The sequence below is a fragment of the Martes martes genome (assembly GCF_963455335.1).
Source record: "Martes martes genome assembly, chromosome: 13".
Taxonomy (NCBI): domain Eukaryota; kingdom Metazoa; phylum Chordata; class Mammalia; order Carnivora; family Mustelidae; genus Martes; species Martes martes.
In genome coordinates this window covers 78,899,476-78,918,398 of record NC_137901.1, presented here as the reverse complement: position 1 = coordinate 78,918,398, position 18,923 = coordinate 78,899,476, and the positions used below count along the sequence as shown (strand labels likewise).

Sequence of the window (18,923 nt, the reverse complement as noted above, 5' to 3'; positions counted from 1 at the left end):
ACAAAAACCCCATATGAGTGTTTATAGTAGCATTATTCTTAACAGACAAAAAGGGGGGAACAACTCAAATGACCATCAACTGATGAATGAATACACTGTGATCTATTGATCTAATAGAGTATTAGTCATCCATAAAAATTAAGCATTGACACATGCCATAGCATGGATGACCCTTGAAAAGATTATACTAAGTGGAGAAGTCTCACAACAATTCACATATTTTATGATTCCATTTATATTAAGTATCCAGAGTGGGCAAATCCATACAGACAGAAAGTTAGTGGCTGCCAAGGGATGGGGGTAATTGAGAGGGGATGCTAACAGGTACAGGGTTTCTTTTTGGAGTGATGGAAATATGCTGGAACTAGACAGTGATCGTGGTTGCATAACATTGTGGATACATTAAAAATTTGAATTTTAGGGGCGCCTGGGTGGCTCAGTGGGTTAAATCCTCTGCCCTTGGCTCAGGTCATGATCCCAGAGTCCTGGGATCGAGCCCCACATCAGGCTCTCTGCTCTGTGGGGAGCCTGCTTCCTCCTCTCTCTCTGCCTGCCTCTCTGCCTACTTGTGATCTCTGTCAAATAAATAAATAAAATCTTTTAAAAATAAATAAATAAATAATTTTTTAAAAAATTGAATTTTACACTTTAAGATGACAAATTTCACGTTATGTAAATTTTATCTGAACTGGAAAAAGGAAAAAGTATGAATTTTATTCCCTGAATAACTCAATTCGGATTTGTGGTCTAAAGGAAGAGGTCTAACCTTTAAATCAGGAAATCTGAGTTTAAGTAAATTCTGCCACTTACTTACTAGCTGTGTGATCTTAAGTATATCACCTAACTTCTCTCAGCCTCAATCCTCAACTAGTCTCATCTATGAAGTGAGAACAATAGTGCCTCACAAAGTTGTGAGACTCATGAAATAATGTGAAATCATTACAAAAATTCTAAAGCCCTTTATAAAGGAAAAACTTATTGTTATTTTGGAAAATGATTTCTTAAAAATCCTAAACTGTATTATTCAATACAGTTATGTATTGAATACATAATACAATTATGTATTATTCAATACATAATTTCAACTTTTTATCATTGGCATGTTATCTAACCAGCTTTTATTGTTATACATGAATGGCATCTTGGACTTAAAGCAGTTATTCTGTGGACACTAAAAGTACGACACTTTACAGAGTTATTTAACTTTAATCTTTGCAATGAAAGGTAGTCTCTAAAACCAAGCATTAACATAAAAATCTAAAGCATTAACTAGACATTTCCAAATATCCACTTTTATGAATGCAAAACATTTTATATTTTAAAAGTTTTCATTTGGGCGTACTTTATGCTCTATGGCATCAGTACAAAGGAAGGCATACATTTGAAAAAAAAAAAAAGGTGGGAATGTGAATTGGTGCAGCCACTATGGAAAACATGGAGGTTCCTCAAAAGATTAAAGATAGAGCTACTGTATGATCCAGCAATCCCACTTCTGGATATATAACCAAAGGAAATGAAATCACTATCTTGAAAAGGTATCTGTACTTCCATGTTCATTGCAGCATTATTTATAATAGCCAAGACACAGAAATAATCTAGTATTCATCAATGAATGGATAAAGAAAATGTAGTATCTGTATACAATGGATTATTATTAAGCCATAGAAAAGAAGGAAATCCTGCTATTTGTGATAAAATGGAGGAACCTTTAGGGCAATATGCTAAGTGAAATAAGTCAGAGGAAAAAAAAATACGGTATGATTTCACCAAATGTGGAATCTAAAAAAACTGAACTCATTGATACAGAGGACAGATTGGTGGTTGCCAGAGACAAGGGGTAGAAAGTGGGGGAAAATGAGTGAAGGTAGTCAAAAGGTAAAAATTTACAGTTATAAGATAAATAAGTTCTGGGGATATAGTGTACAGCATAGTGATAATAGTTAACAACACTGAACTGTATATTTGAAAGATGCTAAGAGAGTAAATCTTAAAAATTCTCATCACAATGGAAAAGGTTTGAGGTGACTGATGTCAACTAAATTTATTGTGGTGATCATTTCACAATATTTACAGAAATCATTACGTTGTACACATTGGACTGATCGAATGTTATAGGTCAATTATACCTCAATAAAACTGGAAAAAAACGATGGGGAGTTTTCTTAATCTTTTTTTCATTTGTTCATCCTATATGCTCTTTGGCATCAATACAAGAAGGCATGTATCATTTCAAAGGACAGGAAACTGAAAATTAAAACAATAGGCATCCACTCGAAGTAACAAGTATTCTTATGTTTAAGCTTTTGAGTATATATTTTGTTCTCCCTAACAGAATTCCTTAATGGTTTTTTGAGGGAAGGGATCATATGTAATTAACTTCAATATCCCTTCATAGAGCCTAACATTATACACAATAGGCATTTCACTTACATTAAAGAATTGGATAAGAATACTTCTTGATTACATAAAACTTATTGATCATATTTAATATACAGTGACAGGATGGAAAGTTGTAATATCAAAACTAAACTTCTCTGAGAGCAGCTGGCTATCTTATTCCTTAACAGAGGAAACAAACACAGACATATGTATGATTATCCATATAGGTACACGTATGTACATAGTTTTTCCTAAAGAAAAGCAAACATGTCAATCTATAATCAGTTACAAAATTGTCTCCATTTGCCTCCCGTTTTTTCTGTAAATGAGGTGACAGACCTGACCTAAATTGGAGAAACATTCAGGTCTCTTTAGTATTACTAGGATTATTGACTTGACCTTAGACAGGAAGGATGAAATAGATTTATTTCCTTTTCTTTTCCTTCAAATCAAGGTCAGGTGCTTCAGTATTCTGCCAGGAACTGTGAAAGACTGAAGTGTAAGATATGGTCCTTGTAATCAAATTGTTTACATCATTAGTGAAGATAAAACTGGATGATTTAAGATACTACGCACATTTTTGTTCACTGGTTTGCTAATTTAAAAAGCTGGGATTTGGGGGCTGCTGGGTGGCTTAGTCATTGAGCATCTGCCTTCCACCTGGGTCATGATCCTAGGGTTCTGGGGTAGAGCCCCACATCAGGCTCCTTGCTTCTCCCTCTCCCACTCCCTCTGTTAGTGTTTCCTCTTTGCTGTGTGTCTCTCTCTGTCAAATAAACAAAATCTTTTAAAAAATAAAAAATAATAAAAATCTGGGATTTTTACAGCAAAACTGATTTTACTTCAAACAGGAAGTAAACTTTACACAGGATCTTGAAGAAAAGTTAAATTTGAATAGGCAGAGAGAAGGGAGGAGGGCTTTTTTGGGGGGCGGAGGTGGGATGCGGCAGAGAAAGAGACTTTTTTTTTTTTTAAGATTTTATTTATTTATTTGACAGACAGAGATCACAAGTAGGCAGAGAGAGGAGAGGAAGCAGGCTCCCTGCGGAGCAGAGAGCCCGATGTGGGGCTTGATCCCAGGAGCCTGGGACCATGACCTGAGCCGAAGGCAGAGGCTTTAACCCACTGAGCCACCCAGGCGCCCTGAGAAAGAGACTCTTAAGCAGGCTCCACGCCCAGGGCAGAACACAATGCAGGGGTCAATCTCAGGGCCTAAGATCAGGACCTGAGCAGAAATCAAGAGTGGGACACTTAACAGATTGAGTCCCAGCAGGGCACTTAAGCCAGATGCCCCAGCCTTCCCCTCTCTGTCCCAGGGAGGAGGGCTTTTTGAATGAAGGAGATATAGTACCAGAGGTGCAGACTTAAACAAGTAAGGCATGTGGCGGAGACACACTCACCTCAATAGAGCAGAAAGAACAGGCCAAAGAACATAGGAAATGTAGCTGGTTGAGCAGTGTGGGCCAGATTAGAAAGGACGTTGAAAGTCAAGCAGAAGAGGTTAGATTTAATGTGGTGGAAACATGGAACCAGTGAAGCGTTCTGAAACGGGGAGGAGTAGCATTTAAAGAAGGTTAATCAGGAGGAGTTGGAAAAAAACAAATGAAGGAAGGCAACTGTGGTAATCCAGGAATGAGGCCATAAGGGTCTGAGTAAGACAGGTGCATGGAGATACAGTGTAGTCTAGCGGCAACATGCTGGGCCTTTCAGACTGCAAAACTTGGGGGTATCAGAAGTTAGAATGAAACACAGACTAATGCAAAGGCTGCCTACCACGTAAGGGGGTTGTACTACAGATTAAGACCTGGATATTTCCAACAGTAAAAATATATCCACAAAGCTTCAATGTTTATCAAATACTCTATAAGTTGTTTCATTGCTTTCTTTGATGAATTTATAGCAGGCAACCCCAGACTTCACATTTGCTTTGTTAACACAACCCCATGAAAATCTGCTTATGTAAAAATTAGTTGTTTTTCAATATATAAATAAAGTTAACCATTACAGGATATCAACCCCTGACACTAAGATGGTGAAAACATAAAACACTCTTCTTTATACTCAAATGTATATTCTTTATTGTGTGGTTCTACCCCCAATAAAGCCAAACCAAACCAGAACAACATCCCTAAAAAACCCCAACTTTTTTAGAGCTGCATCTAGAATCTGGAGCATATTCTTAACTTTATCTGATAATGATCCAGTCGGAAGAAAACAAAATGTTGAGAAAATGACTTAAGAAATTAACACTTGGCCATGTTGTTTTCCTAGGCTGCGCTCTATCAAATGGGGAGGAAATTTTCTGAAGTGAAAAACAGCAACAAAATGTTACTAAAGCTCAATTTGGCACAGTAACTTTTTATACTAAAAATCACTTAAATCTATAGTCAACTCTTCTCCTGCTTCCCCTCACTCCTTAGGATAGGTAGTATATGACGTTCTAAGAGGAGTGGCATAAATAAGTAAGACCTATAGATCTCATTCACGTGCTCCCATGGTACTCTTAAATGCATTTACTCTAGAAAGACTGATTCTATTATCTGTACGTGATTGCATGTATTGTGCTATATCTCTTCCCATGATCATTTCCTGGTAGAACTGTGAATAAGAACGGAAATGTCCAAAACCAGCAAAAATAGCCTATCTACTATCACTCGCTGAGCTCTTTCTTTACAAAGTACAACCAAGCTTGTTCCCCTAGTACGTAGTCTCACTTGACCCTCACAATAATCCACAAGTACTATGATTGTGTCCATTTTACAGTTGAAGAAACCAAGGCTTCAAGAGTTAAGAATTTGTATAAGGTCACAAAGCTGGTGAGCTGTAAGCGGCAGACGTGTTCATCTGATATGCTCTTGTTAATTATTAGATTACACTGCCAACCTCAAACATGTGTGACCAAAGCCAAAAGTAACAGGTATAAGGAACCTGGACATGTTACTTACTGTGTATAAGAGTTAGGGAAGAACGTCTAAGAACTGTCAGTGATACAAATGGACAGATTCCCTGATTTACTTCTAACCTCTCCTTATACTGAAAACAGTGCATTCTATTCCTGAAGGAGAGTGGGACCCGGCATGAAATGGAAGTTAACTGTTCCCTTGTATTACTATTTGATGGTACCAATAGCATCTCAATATGTTCTCAATTTGGTTACATTTTTGACAAATGCTGTCACTGACACCAGCCTGGTCAAGACTAACTAGGCTGGTTGTTGGTGACATCAAAATGCTTTTAAAAGTATTTTCTTAATAGAATATCCAGTGCCCTGTGCAACCTATTTAACTGCTGCCAGTGAGCATGAAACAGAAACTAAACTTTGAGAGACACTTCTCAGTATATGAATAAAATATATTCATAAGAAGACACCTCTAAAAATAACTCTCCACTGTGATTCCCTCTTTATGCAGCTGGGCAGAGCTGTCATATTTCCTCTACAAAGCTTCCTTGTATGCTGAAACAGCAGGAATTTCAAACTGAACCAATACAATTGAGAACTACAATTTCCTTTACAAGACATGATTATTTTTATTAGTATTTTATAGAATTGCCTAAATATGATGAGACACTTTACATGTTAACTCTGCAATACTTTTGGCTAGAAAGCAAAGCAGTTATGGTTTAAAGTTCTGTGCACCCTTCTCCTTTTTTCTGCTAACACTTGGTCTTCCACAAAATGGTCAGTGTGATCTCTGCAGAGTATGGAAGGAGTATGGCCAAGGTAAACTAAGGAACAGAACATTAAGCGCATGTCGAGTGAGTCAGAAGTTTAAACCTTGTCATCTGCGTGTGAAACTAGTGAACAGTTATAAGAGGTTACAAATAAATATGTACAAATTAATAAGATGCAGTTAGTAACTTCCACTTTTCCAACTAGTGGCCTTTTGGCAGGCAGCCACATAATCTGCAATAATCTGTCACTACTGTGAAGCCCCACCTACTTCCGCTGCCCCACCCCATCCAAGCTATGATTGGGATACTTGTGGAGTGCTGATATAACAATCATAAAAGGCCTCTCTATCTGTGAAAATGGAAATTAACATCATTTGTACTTTTAAGTGTTTAATATTCGTAAATCTTAAAAACCACACTATGACATCACATTTCATAGATTACTTAAGTTTTTTCTCTTTTATGTATCAGAAGCATAGAGTACCTATATTACTAACATGCTTTTTTTTTTTTAAGATTTTTATTTATTTATTTGACAGAGATCACAAGTAGGCAGAGAGGCGGGGGGGGGGGGCGGGCGGGGTGCAGGGGGAAGCAGGCTCCCTGCTGAGCAGAGAGCCCGATGCGAGGCTCAATCCCAGGACCCCGGGATCATGACCTGAGCTGAAGGCAGAGGCTTTTACCCACTGAGCCACCCAGGCACCCCTCACTAATATGCTTCTTGAATGAAAATGTATCCTATATAAGACTTTACACATCTAATACGTATAGTATTAGGAGTCTGGAAGTCAGGATTATACAGATTTCATTTCAACCTTGTTCTAAGGGCCTAGTGAAATTGGTAGAGAAACTATTAAAGGCAGCTTCCTTGGCTAATAAAATACTTTGCATTAATTTTTCAACATACAAACCATGAGCGTTTAAACAAATTATTTACTTTCCTACTTCATCTAATTTCATTTTATGGACTAGAGTCATGTCATAAATTACCTCTTGGCTAAGATGTTTTATTTTTATACTTTAATAAATAATTAACCTTATGTAATAAAATAAAAACAAAAAAATAAAATAAAAAACAAAAAATAAATACAAAAAAATTACAAAACAAGATAAACATGATCAAATCATTTGACTTTTCTGTCTCTAAATTTGTCATTATGTTTAAAGAAATTAATGCTTTCTATATTCTATTTTCCCTTGCTAGAAAAGAAGAAAAAATAGGACATGGCCTTGATATTTTTTAAGATCTCTAGGATGAATAGTGTGCCATTTTGAGTAGCTTCATTTTGAAATATTGTTTTACGGGAATATCAATCATAGCACAAACTGCATCCATTTAATAAGAATAGCCATGAGTATATTTAAAATTTTTGTTTAAGACTTTTCTGACAAGATTATCATGTTTTATTTGCAGCTCAGTATTTACTTTACTTATCCAGAAAAAAAGGGGAAAAAAAAAATCAAACAATGTCTGGAAAAAAGTTCCCACTAATATTTATTTATGTAATCTCAAACTACAAACTAAAATAAATAGAGCATAGGAATCCAGTGATTTTTGAGGTTGATTACACTCAGCTGGACTTTGAGCTAAGGCCATATTCACATGAAATTCAACAAAGAGTATATTAGCAATGTTTAGACACAAACCATATTTATAATAAAATGCTAAGTGTAAAACAAAATACCAAGCTTACTCACAGCAGATCGTCTCAAATGCATGCCTACATCTCTAATCCAACATATTAAGACTTCAAAAAAATTCTTTAGCTTCAGCAATAAGTGAGACTGCCCCAGAGACGACTTTCTTTAAAAAACTGCCTCTTGTTCATTAGGAAAGATAAAACGGAGCTCAGCTTAAGTTGTAAGAACAACACCACGCTAACAGCACCTTCATTCCGAGAAAGGAAGTTATTATAGACACAGTTTTATAAATGAGGCTTCAAGAGAGTACTTCCTGGTCAGAGAGTTAACGTTAACAGCATTTCATTAATGTATACAGCTTTACAGTTTGACATTTTGGTAAGAACTTTCTAAAAACTTTTACTGAATTTCTCCCCGGCTCCCTACAAAAGACGAAAACTTGGTGGAGCTAAACAAATCTATGAAATTCTATCAACACCTACCCGTTAATGGTGTCACATAAAGATCACAACTGCTTATTACTATTGATAATGATACCGGTTTAAGTTGTAAAGTACAACTTACAAAGTACATAATTTTACACTTACATACCCTCCATTCCCCCTCTCCCTGTGTGCTAGAGTGAGGTTTCAGGGGATACAACATGAGAAAGTAAAGAAAGAACTTAAAAGAGGACGACTCACCAATTCCTTGATAACGAAGAAAATGGAAATAACCGTTCACATTTTAATTCTCAAACTTAAAGTTCATTCTCTTTTACACATACGTAAAAGAAAACTTGAAGAAATGTTGTACAATCCTAACAAGGAACTGCAGATAAAACAGCGTGACCCTGGCGCGGCACATTACTATGGGTATTGCAAGCTGAAAGTATTTCCTGTTAGGACGCCCATTGGTTCCCACAGGTGCAAGTGCCTTTGGGTGTTGCCGATTTACTCTTCCTTTTGTAAGTGAACCACTAAGGGGGATTTCACGTTGGTACAATCAATGCTAAGAACTATTAGGGTAGGACTACCTTGGGCTAATTCAAGAGCCTCCCAAACTGGCTTGATTGTGAATTGACAATTACCTAATTCAACAGGGCTGGAGAAAATTTATTTCAACAGACTTTCATTATTTTTGTAAGATGAGCTGTTATTAAGAATGTATGTGACTTCGGGCACCTGGGTGGCTCAGTTGGTTAAGCAATTGCCTTCAGCTCAGGTCATGATTCCGGAGAGCTGGGATCCAGTGCTGCATCAGGCTCCCAGCTCCATGGGGGAGTCTGCTTCTCCCTCTGACCTTCTCCCCTCTCTTGCTCTCTCTCACTCTCTCTCTCTCAAATAAATAAATAAAATCTTAAAAAAAAAAAAAGAATGTATGTGACTTCACTCAACAAATACTAAATTGCTCTCTCTGTACAAAGCACTGTTTTAGGCACCAGGAACACAGTAATGAACAAGACAAAGTCCTTGTGGTTACTCATACACTATCTAGTAGACTTTTGACAATTTCACATAATGATGAGAAAACTCCCATAAAGGCAGGGACTAAAAAAAATTTTATGGAAATTTGGAAAGTCAAATGTAGTGCTCATTACTTAAAAACATTGTAATTAAGGCCACCGCCTTGAACCTAAAAGAGCTTTTCCAGAATATAGTATATAAAAGTAGGATTCTTTATATTTTCAATGTTTAAAAAAGCCAGGTTGAAGGCAAAGGCATATGCTCCAGCAGGGAAAAGGAAAAACATCTTACCATGAGTCACCAGTGACTAAGTTCTTTTAATTCAGGCTTAAAACACATTTCAAACCCAATTACTTTTACATGCAGAAAACTGGTAACCCCAAATTAATATCAGAAGCTTGATCTGACCAATTTTCAGGATTAATATTACCACCCAAGAAAAATAAGTGAAGTACTTTTAATGGGATAATGGCCCTGTACTGAATTTTATTAAAATTTTGGCCTTATTAGCCTTTAATGCCTAAGAGCTATGCCAACAAGCTTCTGTTAAATTTTGTTACAATGAACACAGTTTTCTTAGGATTTTAGCCAGATTGAGACATAATCATCTTGGATGTATGGTTTGGTGGCAGGAACGGCTTTTGTTTATAAACAATAAAGTAAAAATAGAGTAAATTCAAGATAGGTCAAAGACAAATGTAAAGCCCAGAGAGAGTAAAATACACAGATAAATTCTACTCTTTCAAACTAAACCTTACTTCCTTAGGATTTTGCTACCTGTGCTTAAAATAACAAAACATTCTTTTTAGCCAACAAATTGGAGGCCTTTCCCAAGACAAATTGATCTACTTAGTCATTCAGTCATTTACTGAGCACCTACTACATAGTAGACACTGTTCTACGGGTTGGGAAACAGCAATGAATTAAAAAAAAATCTCTGCTTTCATAGTCTACATTCCAGTATAGAAATATAAGATAAATAAAATATTTGGTATGTCAGAAGGTAGTAAGCACTGTGGAGAACAATATAATATGGGAGGTAGGAGTAATAATAATAATCTACCTGTTTACAGTTGCAAGTTGTTTACATCATGAAGTAAGGAATTTGCTCTGGAAGAGCAGAGCATTAGATCTCTCCCAGACTCTACCTCTGACTCAAGTGAATGACCACTTTGGATTGCAAATGAAAGGGAATCATATTTTATTTGTTGCTAACACTAAGAGAAATCTTGGAAACTTCCAAAGACCTGAAGTTAGAACCCATTCTTTAGAGATAAAAACATCACTTAAGGGAAAGAAATATATAACAAATCCCAAACACTCAGAGTCAAAATTCACTTTAGGGAATATTATCGAGCCAAATATGAACATACAAGTTTCCAAATACTTGGTAGCATTGGCACTGAATTTACCAACTGCAAGGATCAGAACTGAATTTTTCATTTAAGAATTATCTCTGTTATCGGGGTGCTTGGGTGGCTTAGTGGGTGAAAGCCTCTGCCTTCGGCTCAGGTCATGATCTCAGGGTCCTGGGATGGAGCCAGGCATCAGGCTCTCTGCTCAGCAGGGAGCCCGCTTCCTCCTCTCTGCCTGCTTCTCTGCCTACTTGTGATCTCTGTCTGTCAAATAAATAAATAAAATCTTAAAAAAAAAAAAGAATTATCTCTGATATCTTCCCTGGCAGCAATAATTTTATATTTAAATATTATTTTTGAACCTAAATTAAATATTTAAATTTAATACAATTCAACAAATGTTTATTGAGCAGATACTAGGTACAAGGTACCTGGTTAGACGTGTATGACACTGTCCTTTTAAAAATCAAGAAGATGGACATTTAGGAAAGACAAGTACAAACCCTATAATGTAAAATCAGAGAGAAAATTAATATAATAAGAAAACAAAATACTTAAGGAATTCAAGGAAAAGAAAAGCAAGGAGGATGATCAGAAAAGGCCTCATGAAGATGGCATGAGAAGTAGGTCTGAAAAAGGAGAAAAGAAGGCATTCTAGGGAAAAGAAATGGTAGGAACAAAGATATGAGGATGGCAAATCAGTAAGTATTCAGCCAGTAAGTAGGCTGGTCTGATTGGGGCACAGGATACAAACACACACACACACAGATTATGGAGCATTAGGAACCTAAAAACAGTTGGATAAGTCTGTACTGAATTCAATAGACTATGAGGAGTTATTAATTTGAACATGTGAGTGACAAAACCAGAGCTCTACTTTAGGGAGAATAAGACAGAAACAATGTATTTAGGAAGTATGAAAAAAGAAAAGGAGCCTGAATACTGGCACAATAATCCTTCCCCAGCACCCATGAAGGCTCTTGTTAGCTCCTTCTTGGACCATTGAGAGGAATGAAGTGGAAACTGTAGTGAGCTGAAAAACCAGATCTAGGTCACAGGGGTCAAATTTACCTTTTTCTGACCTTGGGAAGTCACTTAACCTCACTGTCTCAATTTCCCTATATGTGAGTCTCTTAATTATTCTTTTTGGAGTCAGGAGCCATGGGACTTAGCAACTGATTAGATACTGGGAATAGAGAAAAAAACCCAAAAAATTGTTTCAAGTGATTAAAATAATAAGCAGCTATGATTTATTAAACACTTTCATGTGCTTGTCACTGTGTTTGGCGCTTTACATAAACTGCTTCATTTATTCCTTATAAGAATCCTGTGAGGTATGTATTCTTATTTGACGGATGAGAGAATTGAGAGCTTTAAGACTTAAGTAATTTACCCAGCTGGCATAATGACAAAGCCAAAGCAGACGCCCAAGTCTGAGTGTAAGGTCCTTTCTCCTTCCAATGTATCATGCTGTTTCTTACATGACAGATGAAGAAAGTTAACATTTGCTCATGTGTTCCAACGGAATCCCCGTCTCTTTTGATGTATAAGAAACAAAGTGTGAACATGTATAAGAAACAAAGTGTGAACGTAAATACAATCTACTAATTTGCTCATCATTAATTCATCCAGTCATTCAACTCACATTTATGGAGCATCTTCGTATTTTGTGCCTGGTACTAAACTTGCCACGGGGAATGCAAAGATGAAAACTTCCCAGCTCTGCTTTGAAGAGTTCACAGAATAGTAAAAGACCAACAAACACATGTAAACAAGGACCTGGTATACAATGACAGAAGAGAAATTTTACACAAGAGACAATAGAAACATAAAGGTACATGAAGCATAATATTGTAATTTTGTATCTCTGCTATTAATGCTTGACCTAGATCATTTAAAAGCAATATGTGGCTTCTGGAAATACTTGTGTGTTCACACACACACTCTTCAAAAAGTAAAGGCTAATGTTCACAATAGAATGGAAAATTGGCCACAATCTACCATTCTGTTCTGTTTGTCTATTGCCGAGACTAATTAGGTTATTAGTTTATGCAAGAAAGCATTCTGCCTTGATTAGTGCCATCTATTGTAATGGGTAAATAAAATCTATTTGAATTGTCATAAGCCTTGATTGTTGTGGACATAAGCCTGTGTCATTAGAGCTGAAACATATAAAAATAAATATATACTGCCCATAGTCCTAGTTTGATCTGGAAATAAAGGGTTATCTCATTGTCCATCAGAAATAGTGGGTGGAAGTAAAACTGAAGTCTTCCAATTGGCACTTTGATAATTGACTAAAATATTAAATGTAACAAAATGTATATTGTGGGGTTGAATTTGTGATCCATCATTTCACTGAGGCTAGAGGTTAAGTGGAAGGGCCCCAAAGACTAGACTCCAGCATGTACATTCTCAGTGTGAATATCTACAGCCACATGGGCCACACCTCTTTGTTTAATGGGAGTAGGTTTTCCTAGGTATAAAGTGTCTATTCCAAGGCAAAATCTCTTTCTCCCTCACTCTGGGGATGAAAAATGTATATGCGTGGGATACCTGACAATGGTTAGGAGGCTGATCTGTGTTAACAAATCCAGAAACTGACCCCTAAGTCATTCTGTTGTAAAACAGAAATAATTTAGTTTCAATGTCTCTAACAAACCTCAGGTCAGAAAGAAAAAAAAAAAAAACCCACATTAGGTTGATTAATAAAATATTTAGGTAAATTTAATAATATATAGCTTGAATGATCAATTTAATTCCCGCTGGTAAGCCTAAAAATTTTAAATAGCTGTTATTTTTAATTCGATGCCTGTAGTTTAGAAATGAGTTTGATCATATTTTGGTCCATAAACTCAATATAGCTCATCTGTAAGGACAGCTAGACTGATATATACCACTTACTTTTTTGTTGCTGTTGTTGTTCTGTTTTGTTTTGACTCAGTCTGGGTTTAATAAACAGTAACAAACTTTTAACATATCTTCATACATAACAAAGCAACCAATTAAATGGATGCTAAAGCTAAACAATCAGAATCTGAGCTCCCTATGCTGAACTGCAACTGTACAGTATCTCACCACTCAAAACTACTAATTTAAAACGGTTCTCACAGATTGACAGAATCATTGAAGATGAGCTCATTAAATCTCATTGAAGACTGTAAAGAAGTCTTCCCTTAGGAGAGTCACAAAACACTTTTGGGTGGAAGATTTCTGTCTATTTTCTTTTTGTGGGGAGGGGAGAAACAAAGACTGAGGAAAAGATCATGAAAGAAAGAGGCTTTTCACAGAAGCTCTAAAATAAAAGTACCAATAGTTTTCAATCATTCTTCTATACGACTGAAACCAACAAATATGCACACTGGCAAGCAATGAGAACTTTTATTCAGGTTGGCTTAAACATTAAACCAAATTAGATATCAAGGTAGACTCTGAGATGACAATGGTTTGACTGTATATGACTCAAGTGGTAAAGAAAGGGCAAAATGGGTTATTGTATTTACTGGGTAGTACTCGTATCCTGCTAAATCAAGAATAAGAACAGTTTTAAGAACTCCAAACCAGGGGGGCCTGGGTGGCTCAGTTGTTAAGCATCTGCCTTTGGCTCAGGTCATGATCCGCAGAAAGCCTGCTTCTCCCTCTCCTACTTCCCCTGCTTGTGTTCCCTCACTCACCCTCTCACCGTGTCTCTCCCTGTCAAATGAATAAATAAAATCTAAAAAAAAAAAAAAAGAACTCCAAACCAAAAGGACTTGCATTCTCTTGTGGCTATAACCACTCACATGGACGTGGAAAGCTCCTTCTTAATTTCCTCTTCTCAGTATATATATATATATTTTTTTCTTTTTTTAAAATATTTTATTTATTTATTTGACAAACAGAGATCACAAGTAGTCAGAGAAGCAGGCAGAGAGAGAGGAGGAAGCAGGCTCCCTGAGGAGCAGAGAGCCTGACACGGGGCTCGATCCCAGAACCCTGGGATCATGACCTGAGCTGAAGGCAGAGGCTTTAACCCACTGAACCACCCAGGCGCCCCCCTCAGTATATTTTTTAATTGAAAAGAAATAGTTTAATGAGCACAGGTGTAATGACTTCACATATTTGTAGTTTCTCATGGTACTTTTCTTTTGTGAAATAAATGAAAATAAGTTCCCACACAATTCCTACCCTCCTAACCCACCTTCTTATCACCCCAAGGCTTAAAGAGTCACCACAGGCCCTTCCTATCACTAAAAATTCTATTACAATGAATCTCTCTTCATCATTTCTGGATCAATACCATAATGTAATGTGGGTGAAATGACTGCTTTAGTCATCACTCCAGGGAGTATCAGGACACTTTCTTTTCTTATAAGGAATTAAAATTAATGTTTTGTCTTAAGAAACTACCATTTGTCCTGGTCAGAAGTGAGCTAACAAGTATGATCAAAGAGCTTATCTGTTCAAACGTTTCTATTTGTAGAATTACTGGTCTTCAGATTCCCAATCCTTCCACAGACCATTTCATAAGTTATGGGCACTATATAATGAATATACGCCCTTTGTAAATAACCTCTTGGATTAACTGACTTTATTTTTTACTTGAATTTGACCTAGAGTTCTGGAAAAATAAATTTAGCATAAAAATCATACTTAATGCATCTTAAATAAATTATAGCGTCATATTTTAAATTTGTACTCGCTGTTGTTGCTCTTTTTACCTCCCTGTTATTTCTTAGGGGAGGACTTCTAGTGGGTGGAATTTTCATAACCATATCTAGCTCCACACTCTCTGAAGTCATATAAGAACCTCTATCAGGTAATATCAAATAAAATCCTCAAATGACACATGTCCTCTACTTACTATCACCCTGATGAAAACGTCTTCAGTAATGTTTGTCGTGGATTTAAACAGGCAGTTCTAAGTAAGCTTTCTCCATTATGTCTTTGGAAAATAAAGCAGCATTTCTTTCTTCCCCTTCGTTGAAGCTGCCCATTACTACACAAGGGCAAAAGTTCCTAATAAGACATAGTCTAAGCCAGAAACAAAGAAGATACCTAAGTAACTGTGAAATGATAATGACATTCTCTATTATGTTCCCCAAACTGTCATCTTCTAAGTCTGCTCCTATAAAAAAAGGAACTAGTTGCAAAGAGAAGAAATGAGGAGGAAAAACACAGGAAAAAAGGTTAAAAAATTCAGAGCAAAAGTGCTGGGTACAACTGTAACAAAGCGTGTGCATTTAAGAGAACATTTGAAAGGTAGTCAGGGCAGTATTAACATATCCTAAGTACTGTGAACAACTAGCCTGGTCATTAGTTTAATTTTCACATCCATCAAAGTAGGAGGCTACCCCCCAATTCCCACCACCTCCGTCTTTCCACTATTTGTTTCATCATTTTAATAGACACACACTTGCCTCCTACCAGGGCATAGTGTCTGGTTTAAACAGGCTTATCTCTCTCCTTAGCTTGTCCTAGAATTAAGAGCAAAGCTCAGTCCTGGTAGCTTTTATGATGAGAAATCTAACTGGAAAGTGGCTATTAGCCACCGTGACAGCTCCTTTCAAAATTTAGTTTGACCTCCCAACTATCTCCAACACATCAAAATTAAACAAACTTAGTGTATAGTTCATTTGAATCTGCCCGGCGAACACTGATACTAAAGTGCTGCCAACTCTAAAAACCTTTCTTAGCTCCCTGAGCCGAAATGAAAAATACAGGGACTATCACCAACGACATCCCAATTAATCCAAAACATGGGTCTCCAAAAGGATCCCTTTCCCTTTCAACTGCCTTGGGCTTGGAGAAGCCCTCTCTCCAACTTTCCACGTGCTCGTTCAGGTATTAATGTCAAGAAGCCCCTCACTTTCAAGGCATCCACGCCAAACTCTGAGAAACACATCAGAAGCCAGGGGGCCAGAGAGGAGAGAGGTCGGGCGGTCGGTTTCTCGCTCTTGCCAAGATCTCTGCGCTTCTGCCAGACCCTCCAGCCCTTGCGTTCTACTTAGGAGAGGATTCATTACATAATCCCTGCTCTACGGGAGCATAACACCGGGGCTCGGGCTGCCCCATATCTCACACACCACCTTTGGGGAGACTGGCTGACTGCAGACCCTGCGAGCAGCACGCCTCCCCTCGCCGTGCGCTGCCGGCAGTCCCGACTCGCCGGGTGCAGCGACCCCGACCCAGGCTCGCTCCCCTTCTCCTTCCACTCGCGCGCTCCGAAGCCTGTCTCCGGGTCTCCCTCACACTCGCTGTCACGACCCCTCTCGGGGGGGGGTGTCCCCCCAGCAGACTTGGTGTCCCAAGTCCTCTCGGGGTCCCTTCCCTTCACACCCGCTGTCCAAAGCCCTCTCGGGGACTTCCCCTAAACCCTCTGTCCCGGCCCCTCTCGGGGGGGGGGTCCCCCCAGTCAGACCTGCTGTCCCCCGCCCTCTCCAGTCCCCTCTCTCCACACCCGCTGTCCCAAGCCCTCTCGGAGTCCCCTCTCTTCAGACCTGCTGTCCTGGCCCCTCTCAGGGCTCCCTCCCTTCATACTCGCCGTCCCAAGCCCTCTCGGGGTTACCTGTCTTCAGACCCGCTGTTCCAGCCCCTCTCGGGGTCCCCTCCCTTCATACCTGTTGTCCCAAGCCTTCTCGGGAACTCCCCGTAGACCCGCTGTCCCAAGCCCTCTCGGAGTCTCCTGCCTTCACACTCGCTGTCCCAATCCCTCTCGGGGACTCCCTCCAGAATCGCTGTCCCAAGCCCTCTCAGGGACTCCCTCTAGAATCGCTGTCCCAAGCCCTCTCGGGGACTCCCCCCTAGACCCGCTGTTCCAAGCCCCCTCTCGGTTCCCGCTCAGACCCGCTATCCCGGCCCCTCTCGGGGTCTTCTCTCCCCAGTCCGGACAAACTCGCTCCCGGACTCCCGTCACGAGTCCTCCCCGACCTCACTCCGCCCAGGGTCTCCTTGCCTCGGCTCACTTTGTCACCGTCCCGAGCCCCGGTGCTCTCACCTCAGACCTGCTGTCACCACTCCGGGCCCGGCGTCACCGCCGCCGCTTCCTCTCCCACACTTGTTCCCGAGTCGCTCTTCTGCCGCTTGTCCCCGGGAGGTTCCCCGGTTCGGGTCGCTGAGTGTCGGGTCCGGCCACGCGAAGCCTCCGCCGGCGGTCTCGGTGTCGCGTCCCACTCTCTCACGCAGGACCCAGCCGCCGTCGCCGCCGGACGCCACACGGACCCTCCCGCTGCCGCCGCTGCTGCTGTCCGAGGTGCGGCTCCTGCCAGGGGTGGCCAATCGCACCCGACTGCGACGAGCGCGCTCCGCCCCGCCGTCTCAGTTCGCCCGCCCCTGCCCCCGACCACGCCCCCAGCTCGGCTCCGATAGGCTCTCTACTGACCTCCCCTGACCGCGGGGCACGGGACTGGGGCCGGATATAGGTACTTGATTGGAGGTGCCTGGGAGGCCGAGGGGTCGATGGCGCCTGAGGATTGGCGGAGCGGGCGGTGGGCGGGACGGGGCGGGATGGGGAGGGGCGGGGTTTCCTAAGACGCGGAAGACCCTGCAACTTCAGTTACCCCGCGGGCCCGCCTGGGGTGCGGTCGGCCTTGTTTGTGCTGCGCTAGGGTCAAAGTTCATGGCACTCCTCTGCAGCTTAACTTTTCTTGGGAGCCTCCCAGAGGCAAGGCCCCCTGGGACTCCCGGGGACCACCGTGGGAGAGCCTTTGAGGAAGTCCCCGTTCTTCCGTTCTTGCTCAGCTCCCTAAGTAGTGATGCCATCAGTTAATAGAGCGTGTATTCACCCCGGACTTGTAAATATTTCCTGGATTTAAGTTCTTTTATGTCTTTGGCAAGGGAGTTGCCCTTGCATTGCGTTCGACAGACGTCAGTTTAATGCTGTTGGGGGCAAAAAAAATCTTTGTACGAGGTGTATACTGTGAGCAAGCAAGGCATTCCACACCGATGGGGCTCATTTTGGTAGGAACAAGGACAAAACTGGAGAAATAATCTGTTTGTGGGTTTTGATCATCGTTCTGACAGTAGGAGCTGGAACTGTGGTAGGCTTCAGCGCGCTGAGTCAGCATATTCGTTTCTCCAGGGCCAATGTTTTTAATGATTCTGTGTGAACTAATGGCCAAAGTGCAGCGTGTGATAATCAGAGACTGGTCTGCCCCGGGGTAAAAGTGCATCGTGTTACTCGGAGCCGTTCTTTATATTTTTTGAAGCTGTATAGGTTGATTAAGTCAATACCAGAAGCTGAAAACTGCTACTCTTACTCATAAACCCCAAAGTTGACGGACTTTAGCAATTCAGCATTTTATGAAGAAATGGTTTCCTTTCAGGCACGCAGTCTGATGCTAAGACTCATTCGATGTATGTAGGACTTGGCTCTCTGAAAACTCTCCATCATTAACTCTTGTGTTAACTCCTGTTGACAAAATTTGTGTCCTAAACACTGTAGGTGTCTTCC

General features: G+C 39.9%; 1 protein-coding gene across 3 annotated transcripts in view; it reads right to left on the bottom strand.

Annotated features, from left to right (window-relative positions):
* TAOK3 (TAO kinase 3) overlaps positions 1-17,790 on the bottom strand; it is a 186,983-nt gene extending 169,193 nt beyond the window's left edge. The window contains exons 1-2 of one of the 3 annotated variants that reach the window (XM_080821199.1): positions 17,469-17,790; positions 12,138-12,214 (exon numbers count right to left, since the gene is read on the bottom strand). The gene's annotated coding sequence lies outside the window, so the exon portion shown is untranslated. Of the gene's footprint in view, positions 1-12,137; positions 12,272-17,468 lie in introns of all 3 variants that reach the window. The other 2 variants (XM_080821198.1, XM_080821197.1) reach the window with 2 other exon arrangements.
* Positions 17,791-18,923: the final 1,133 nt, after the last annotated feature.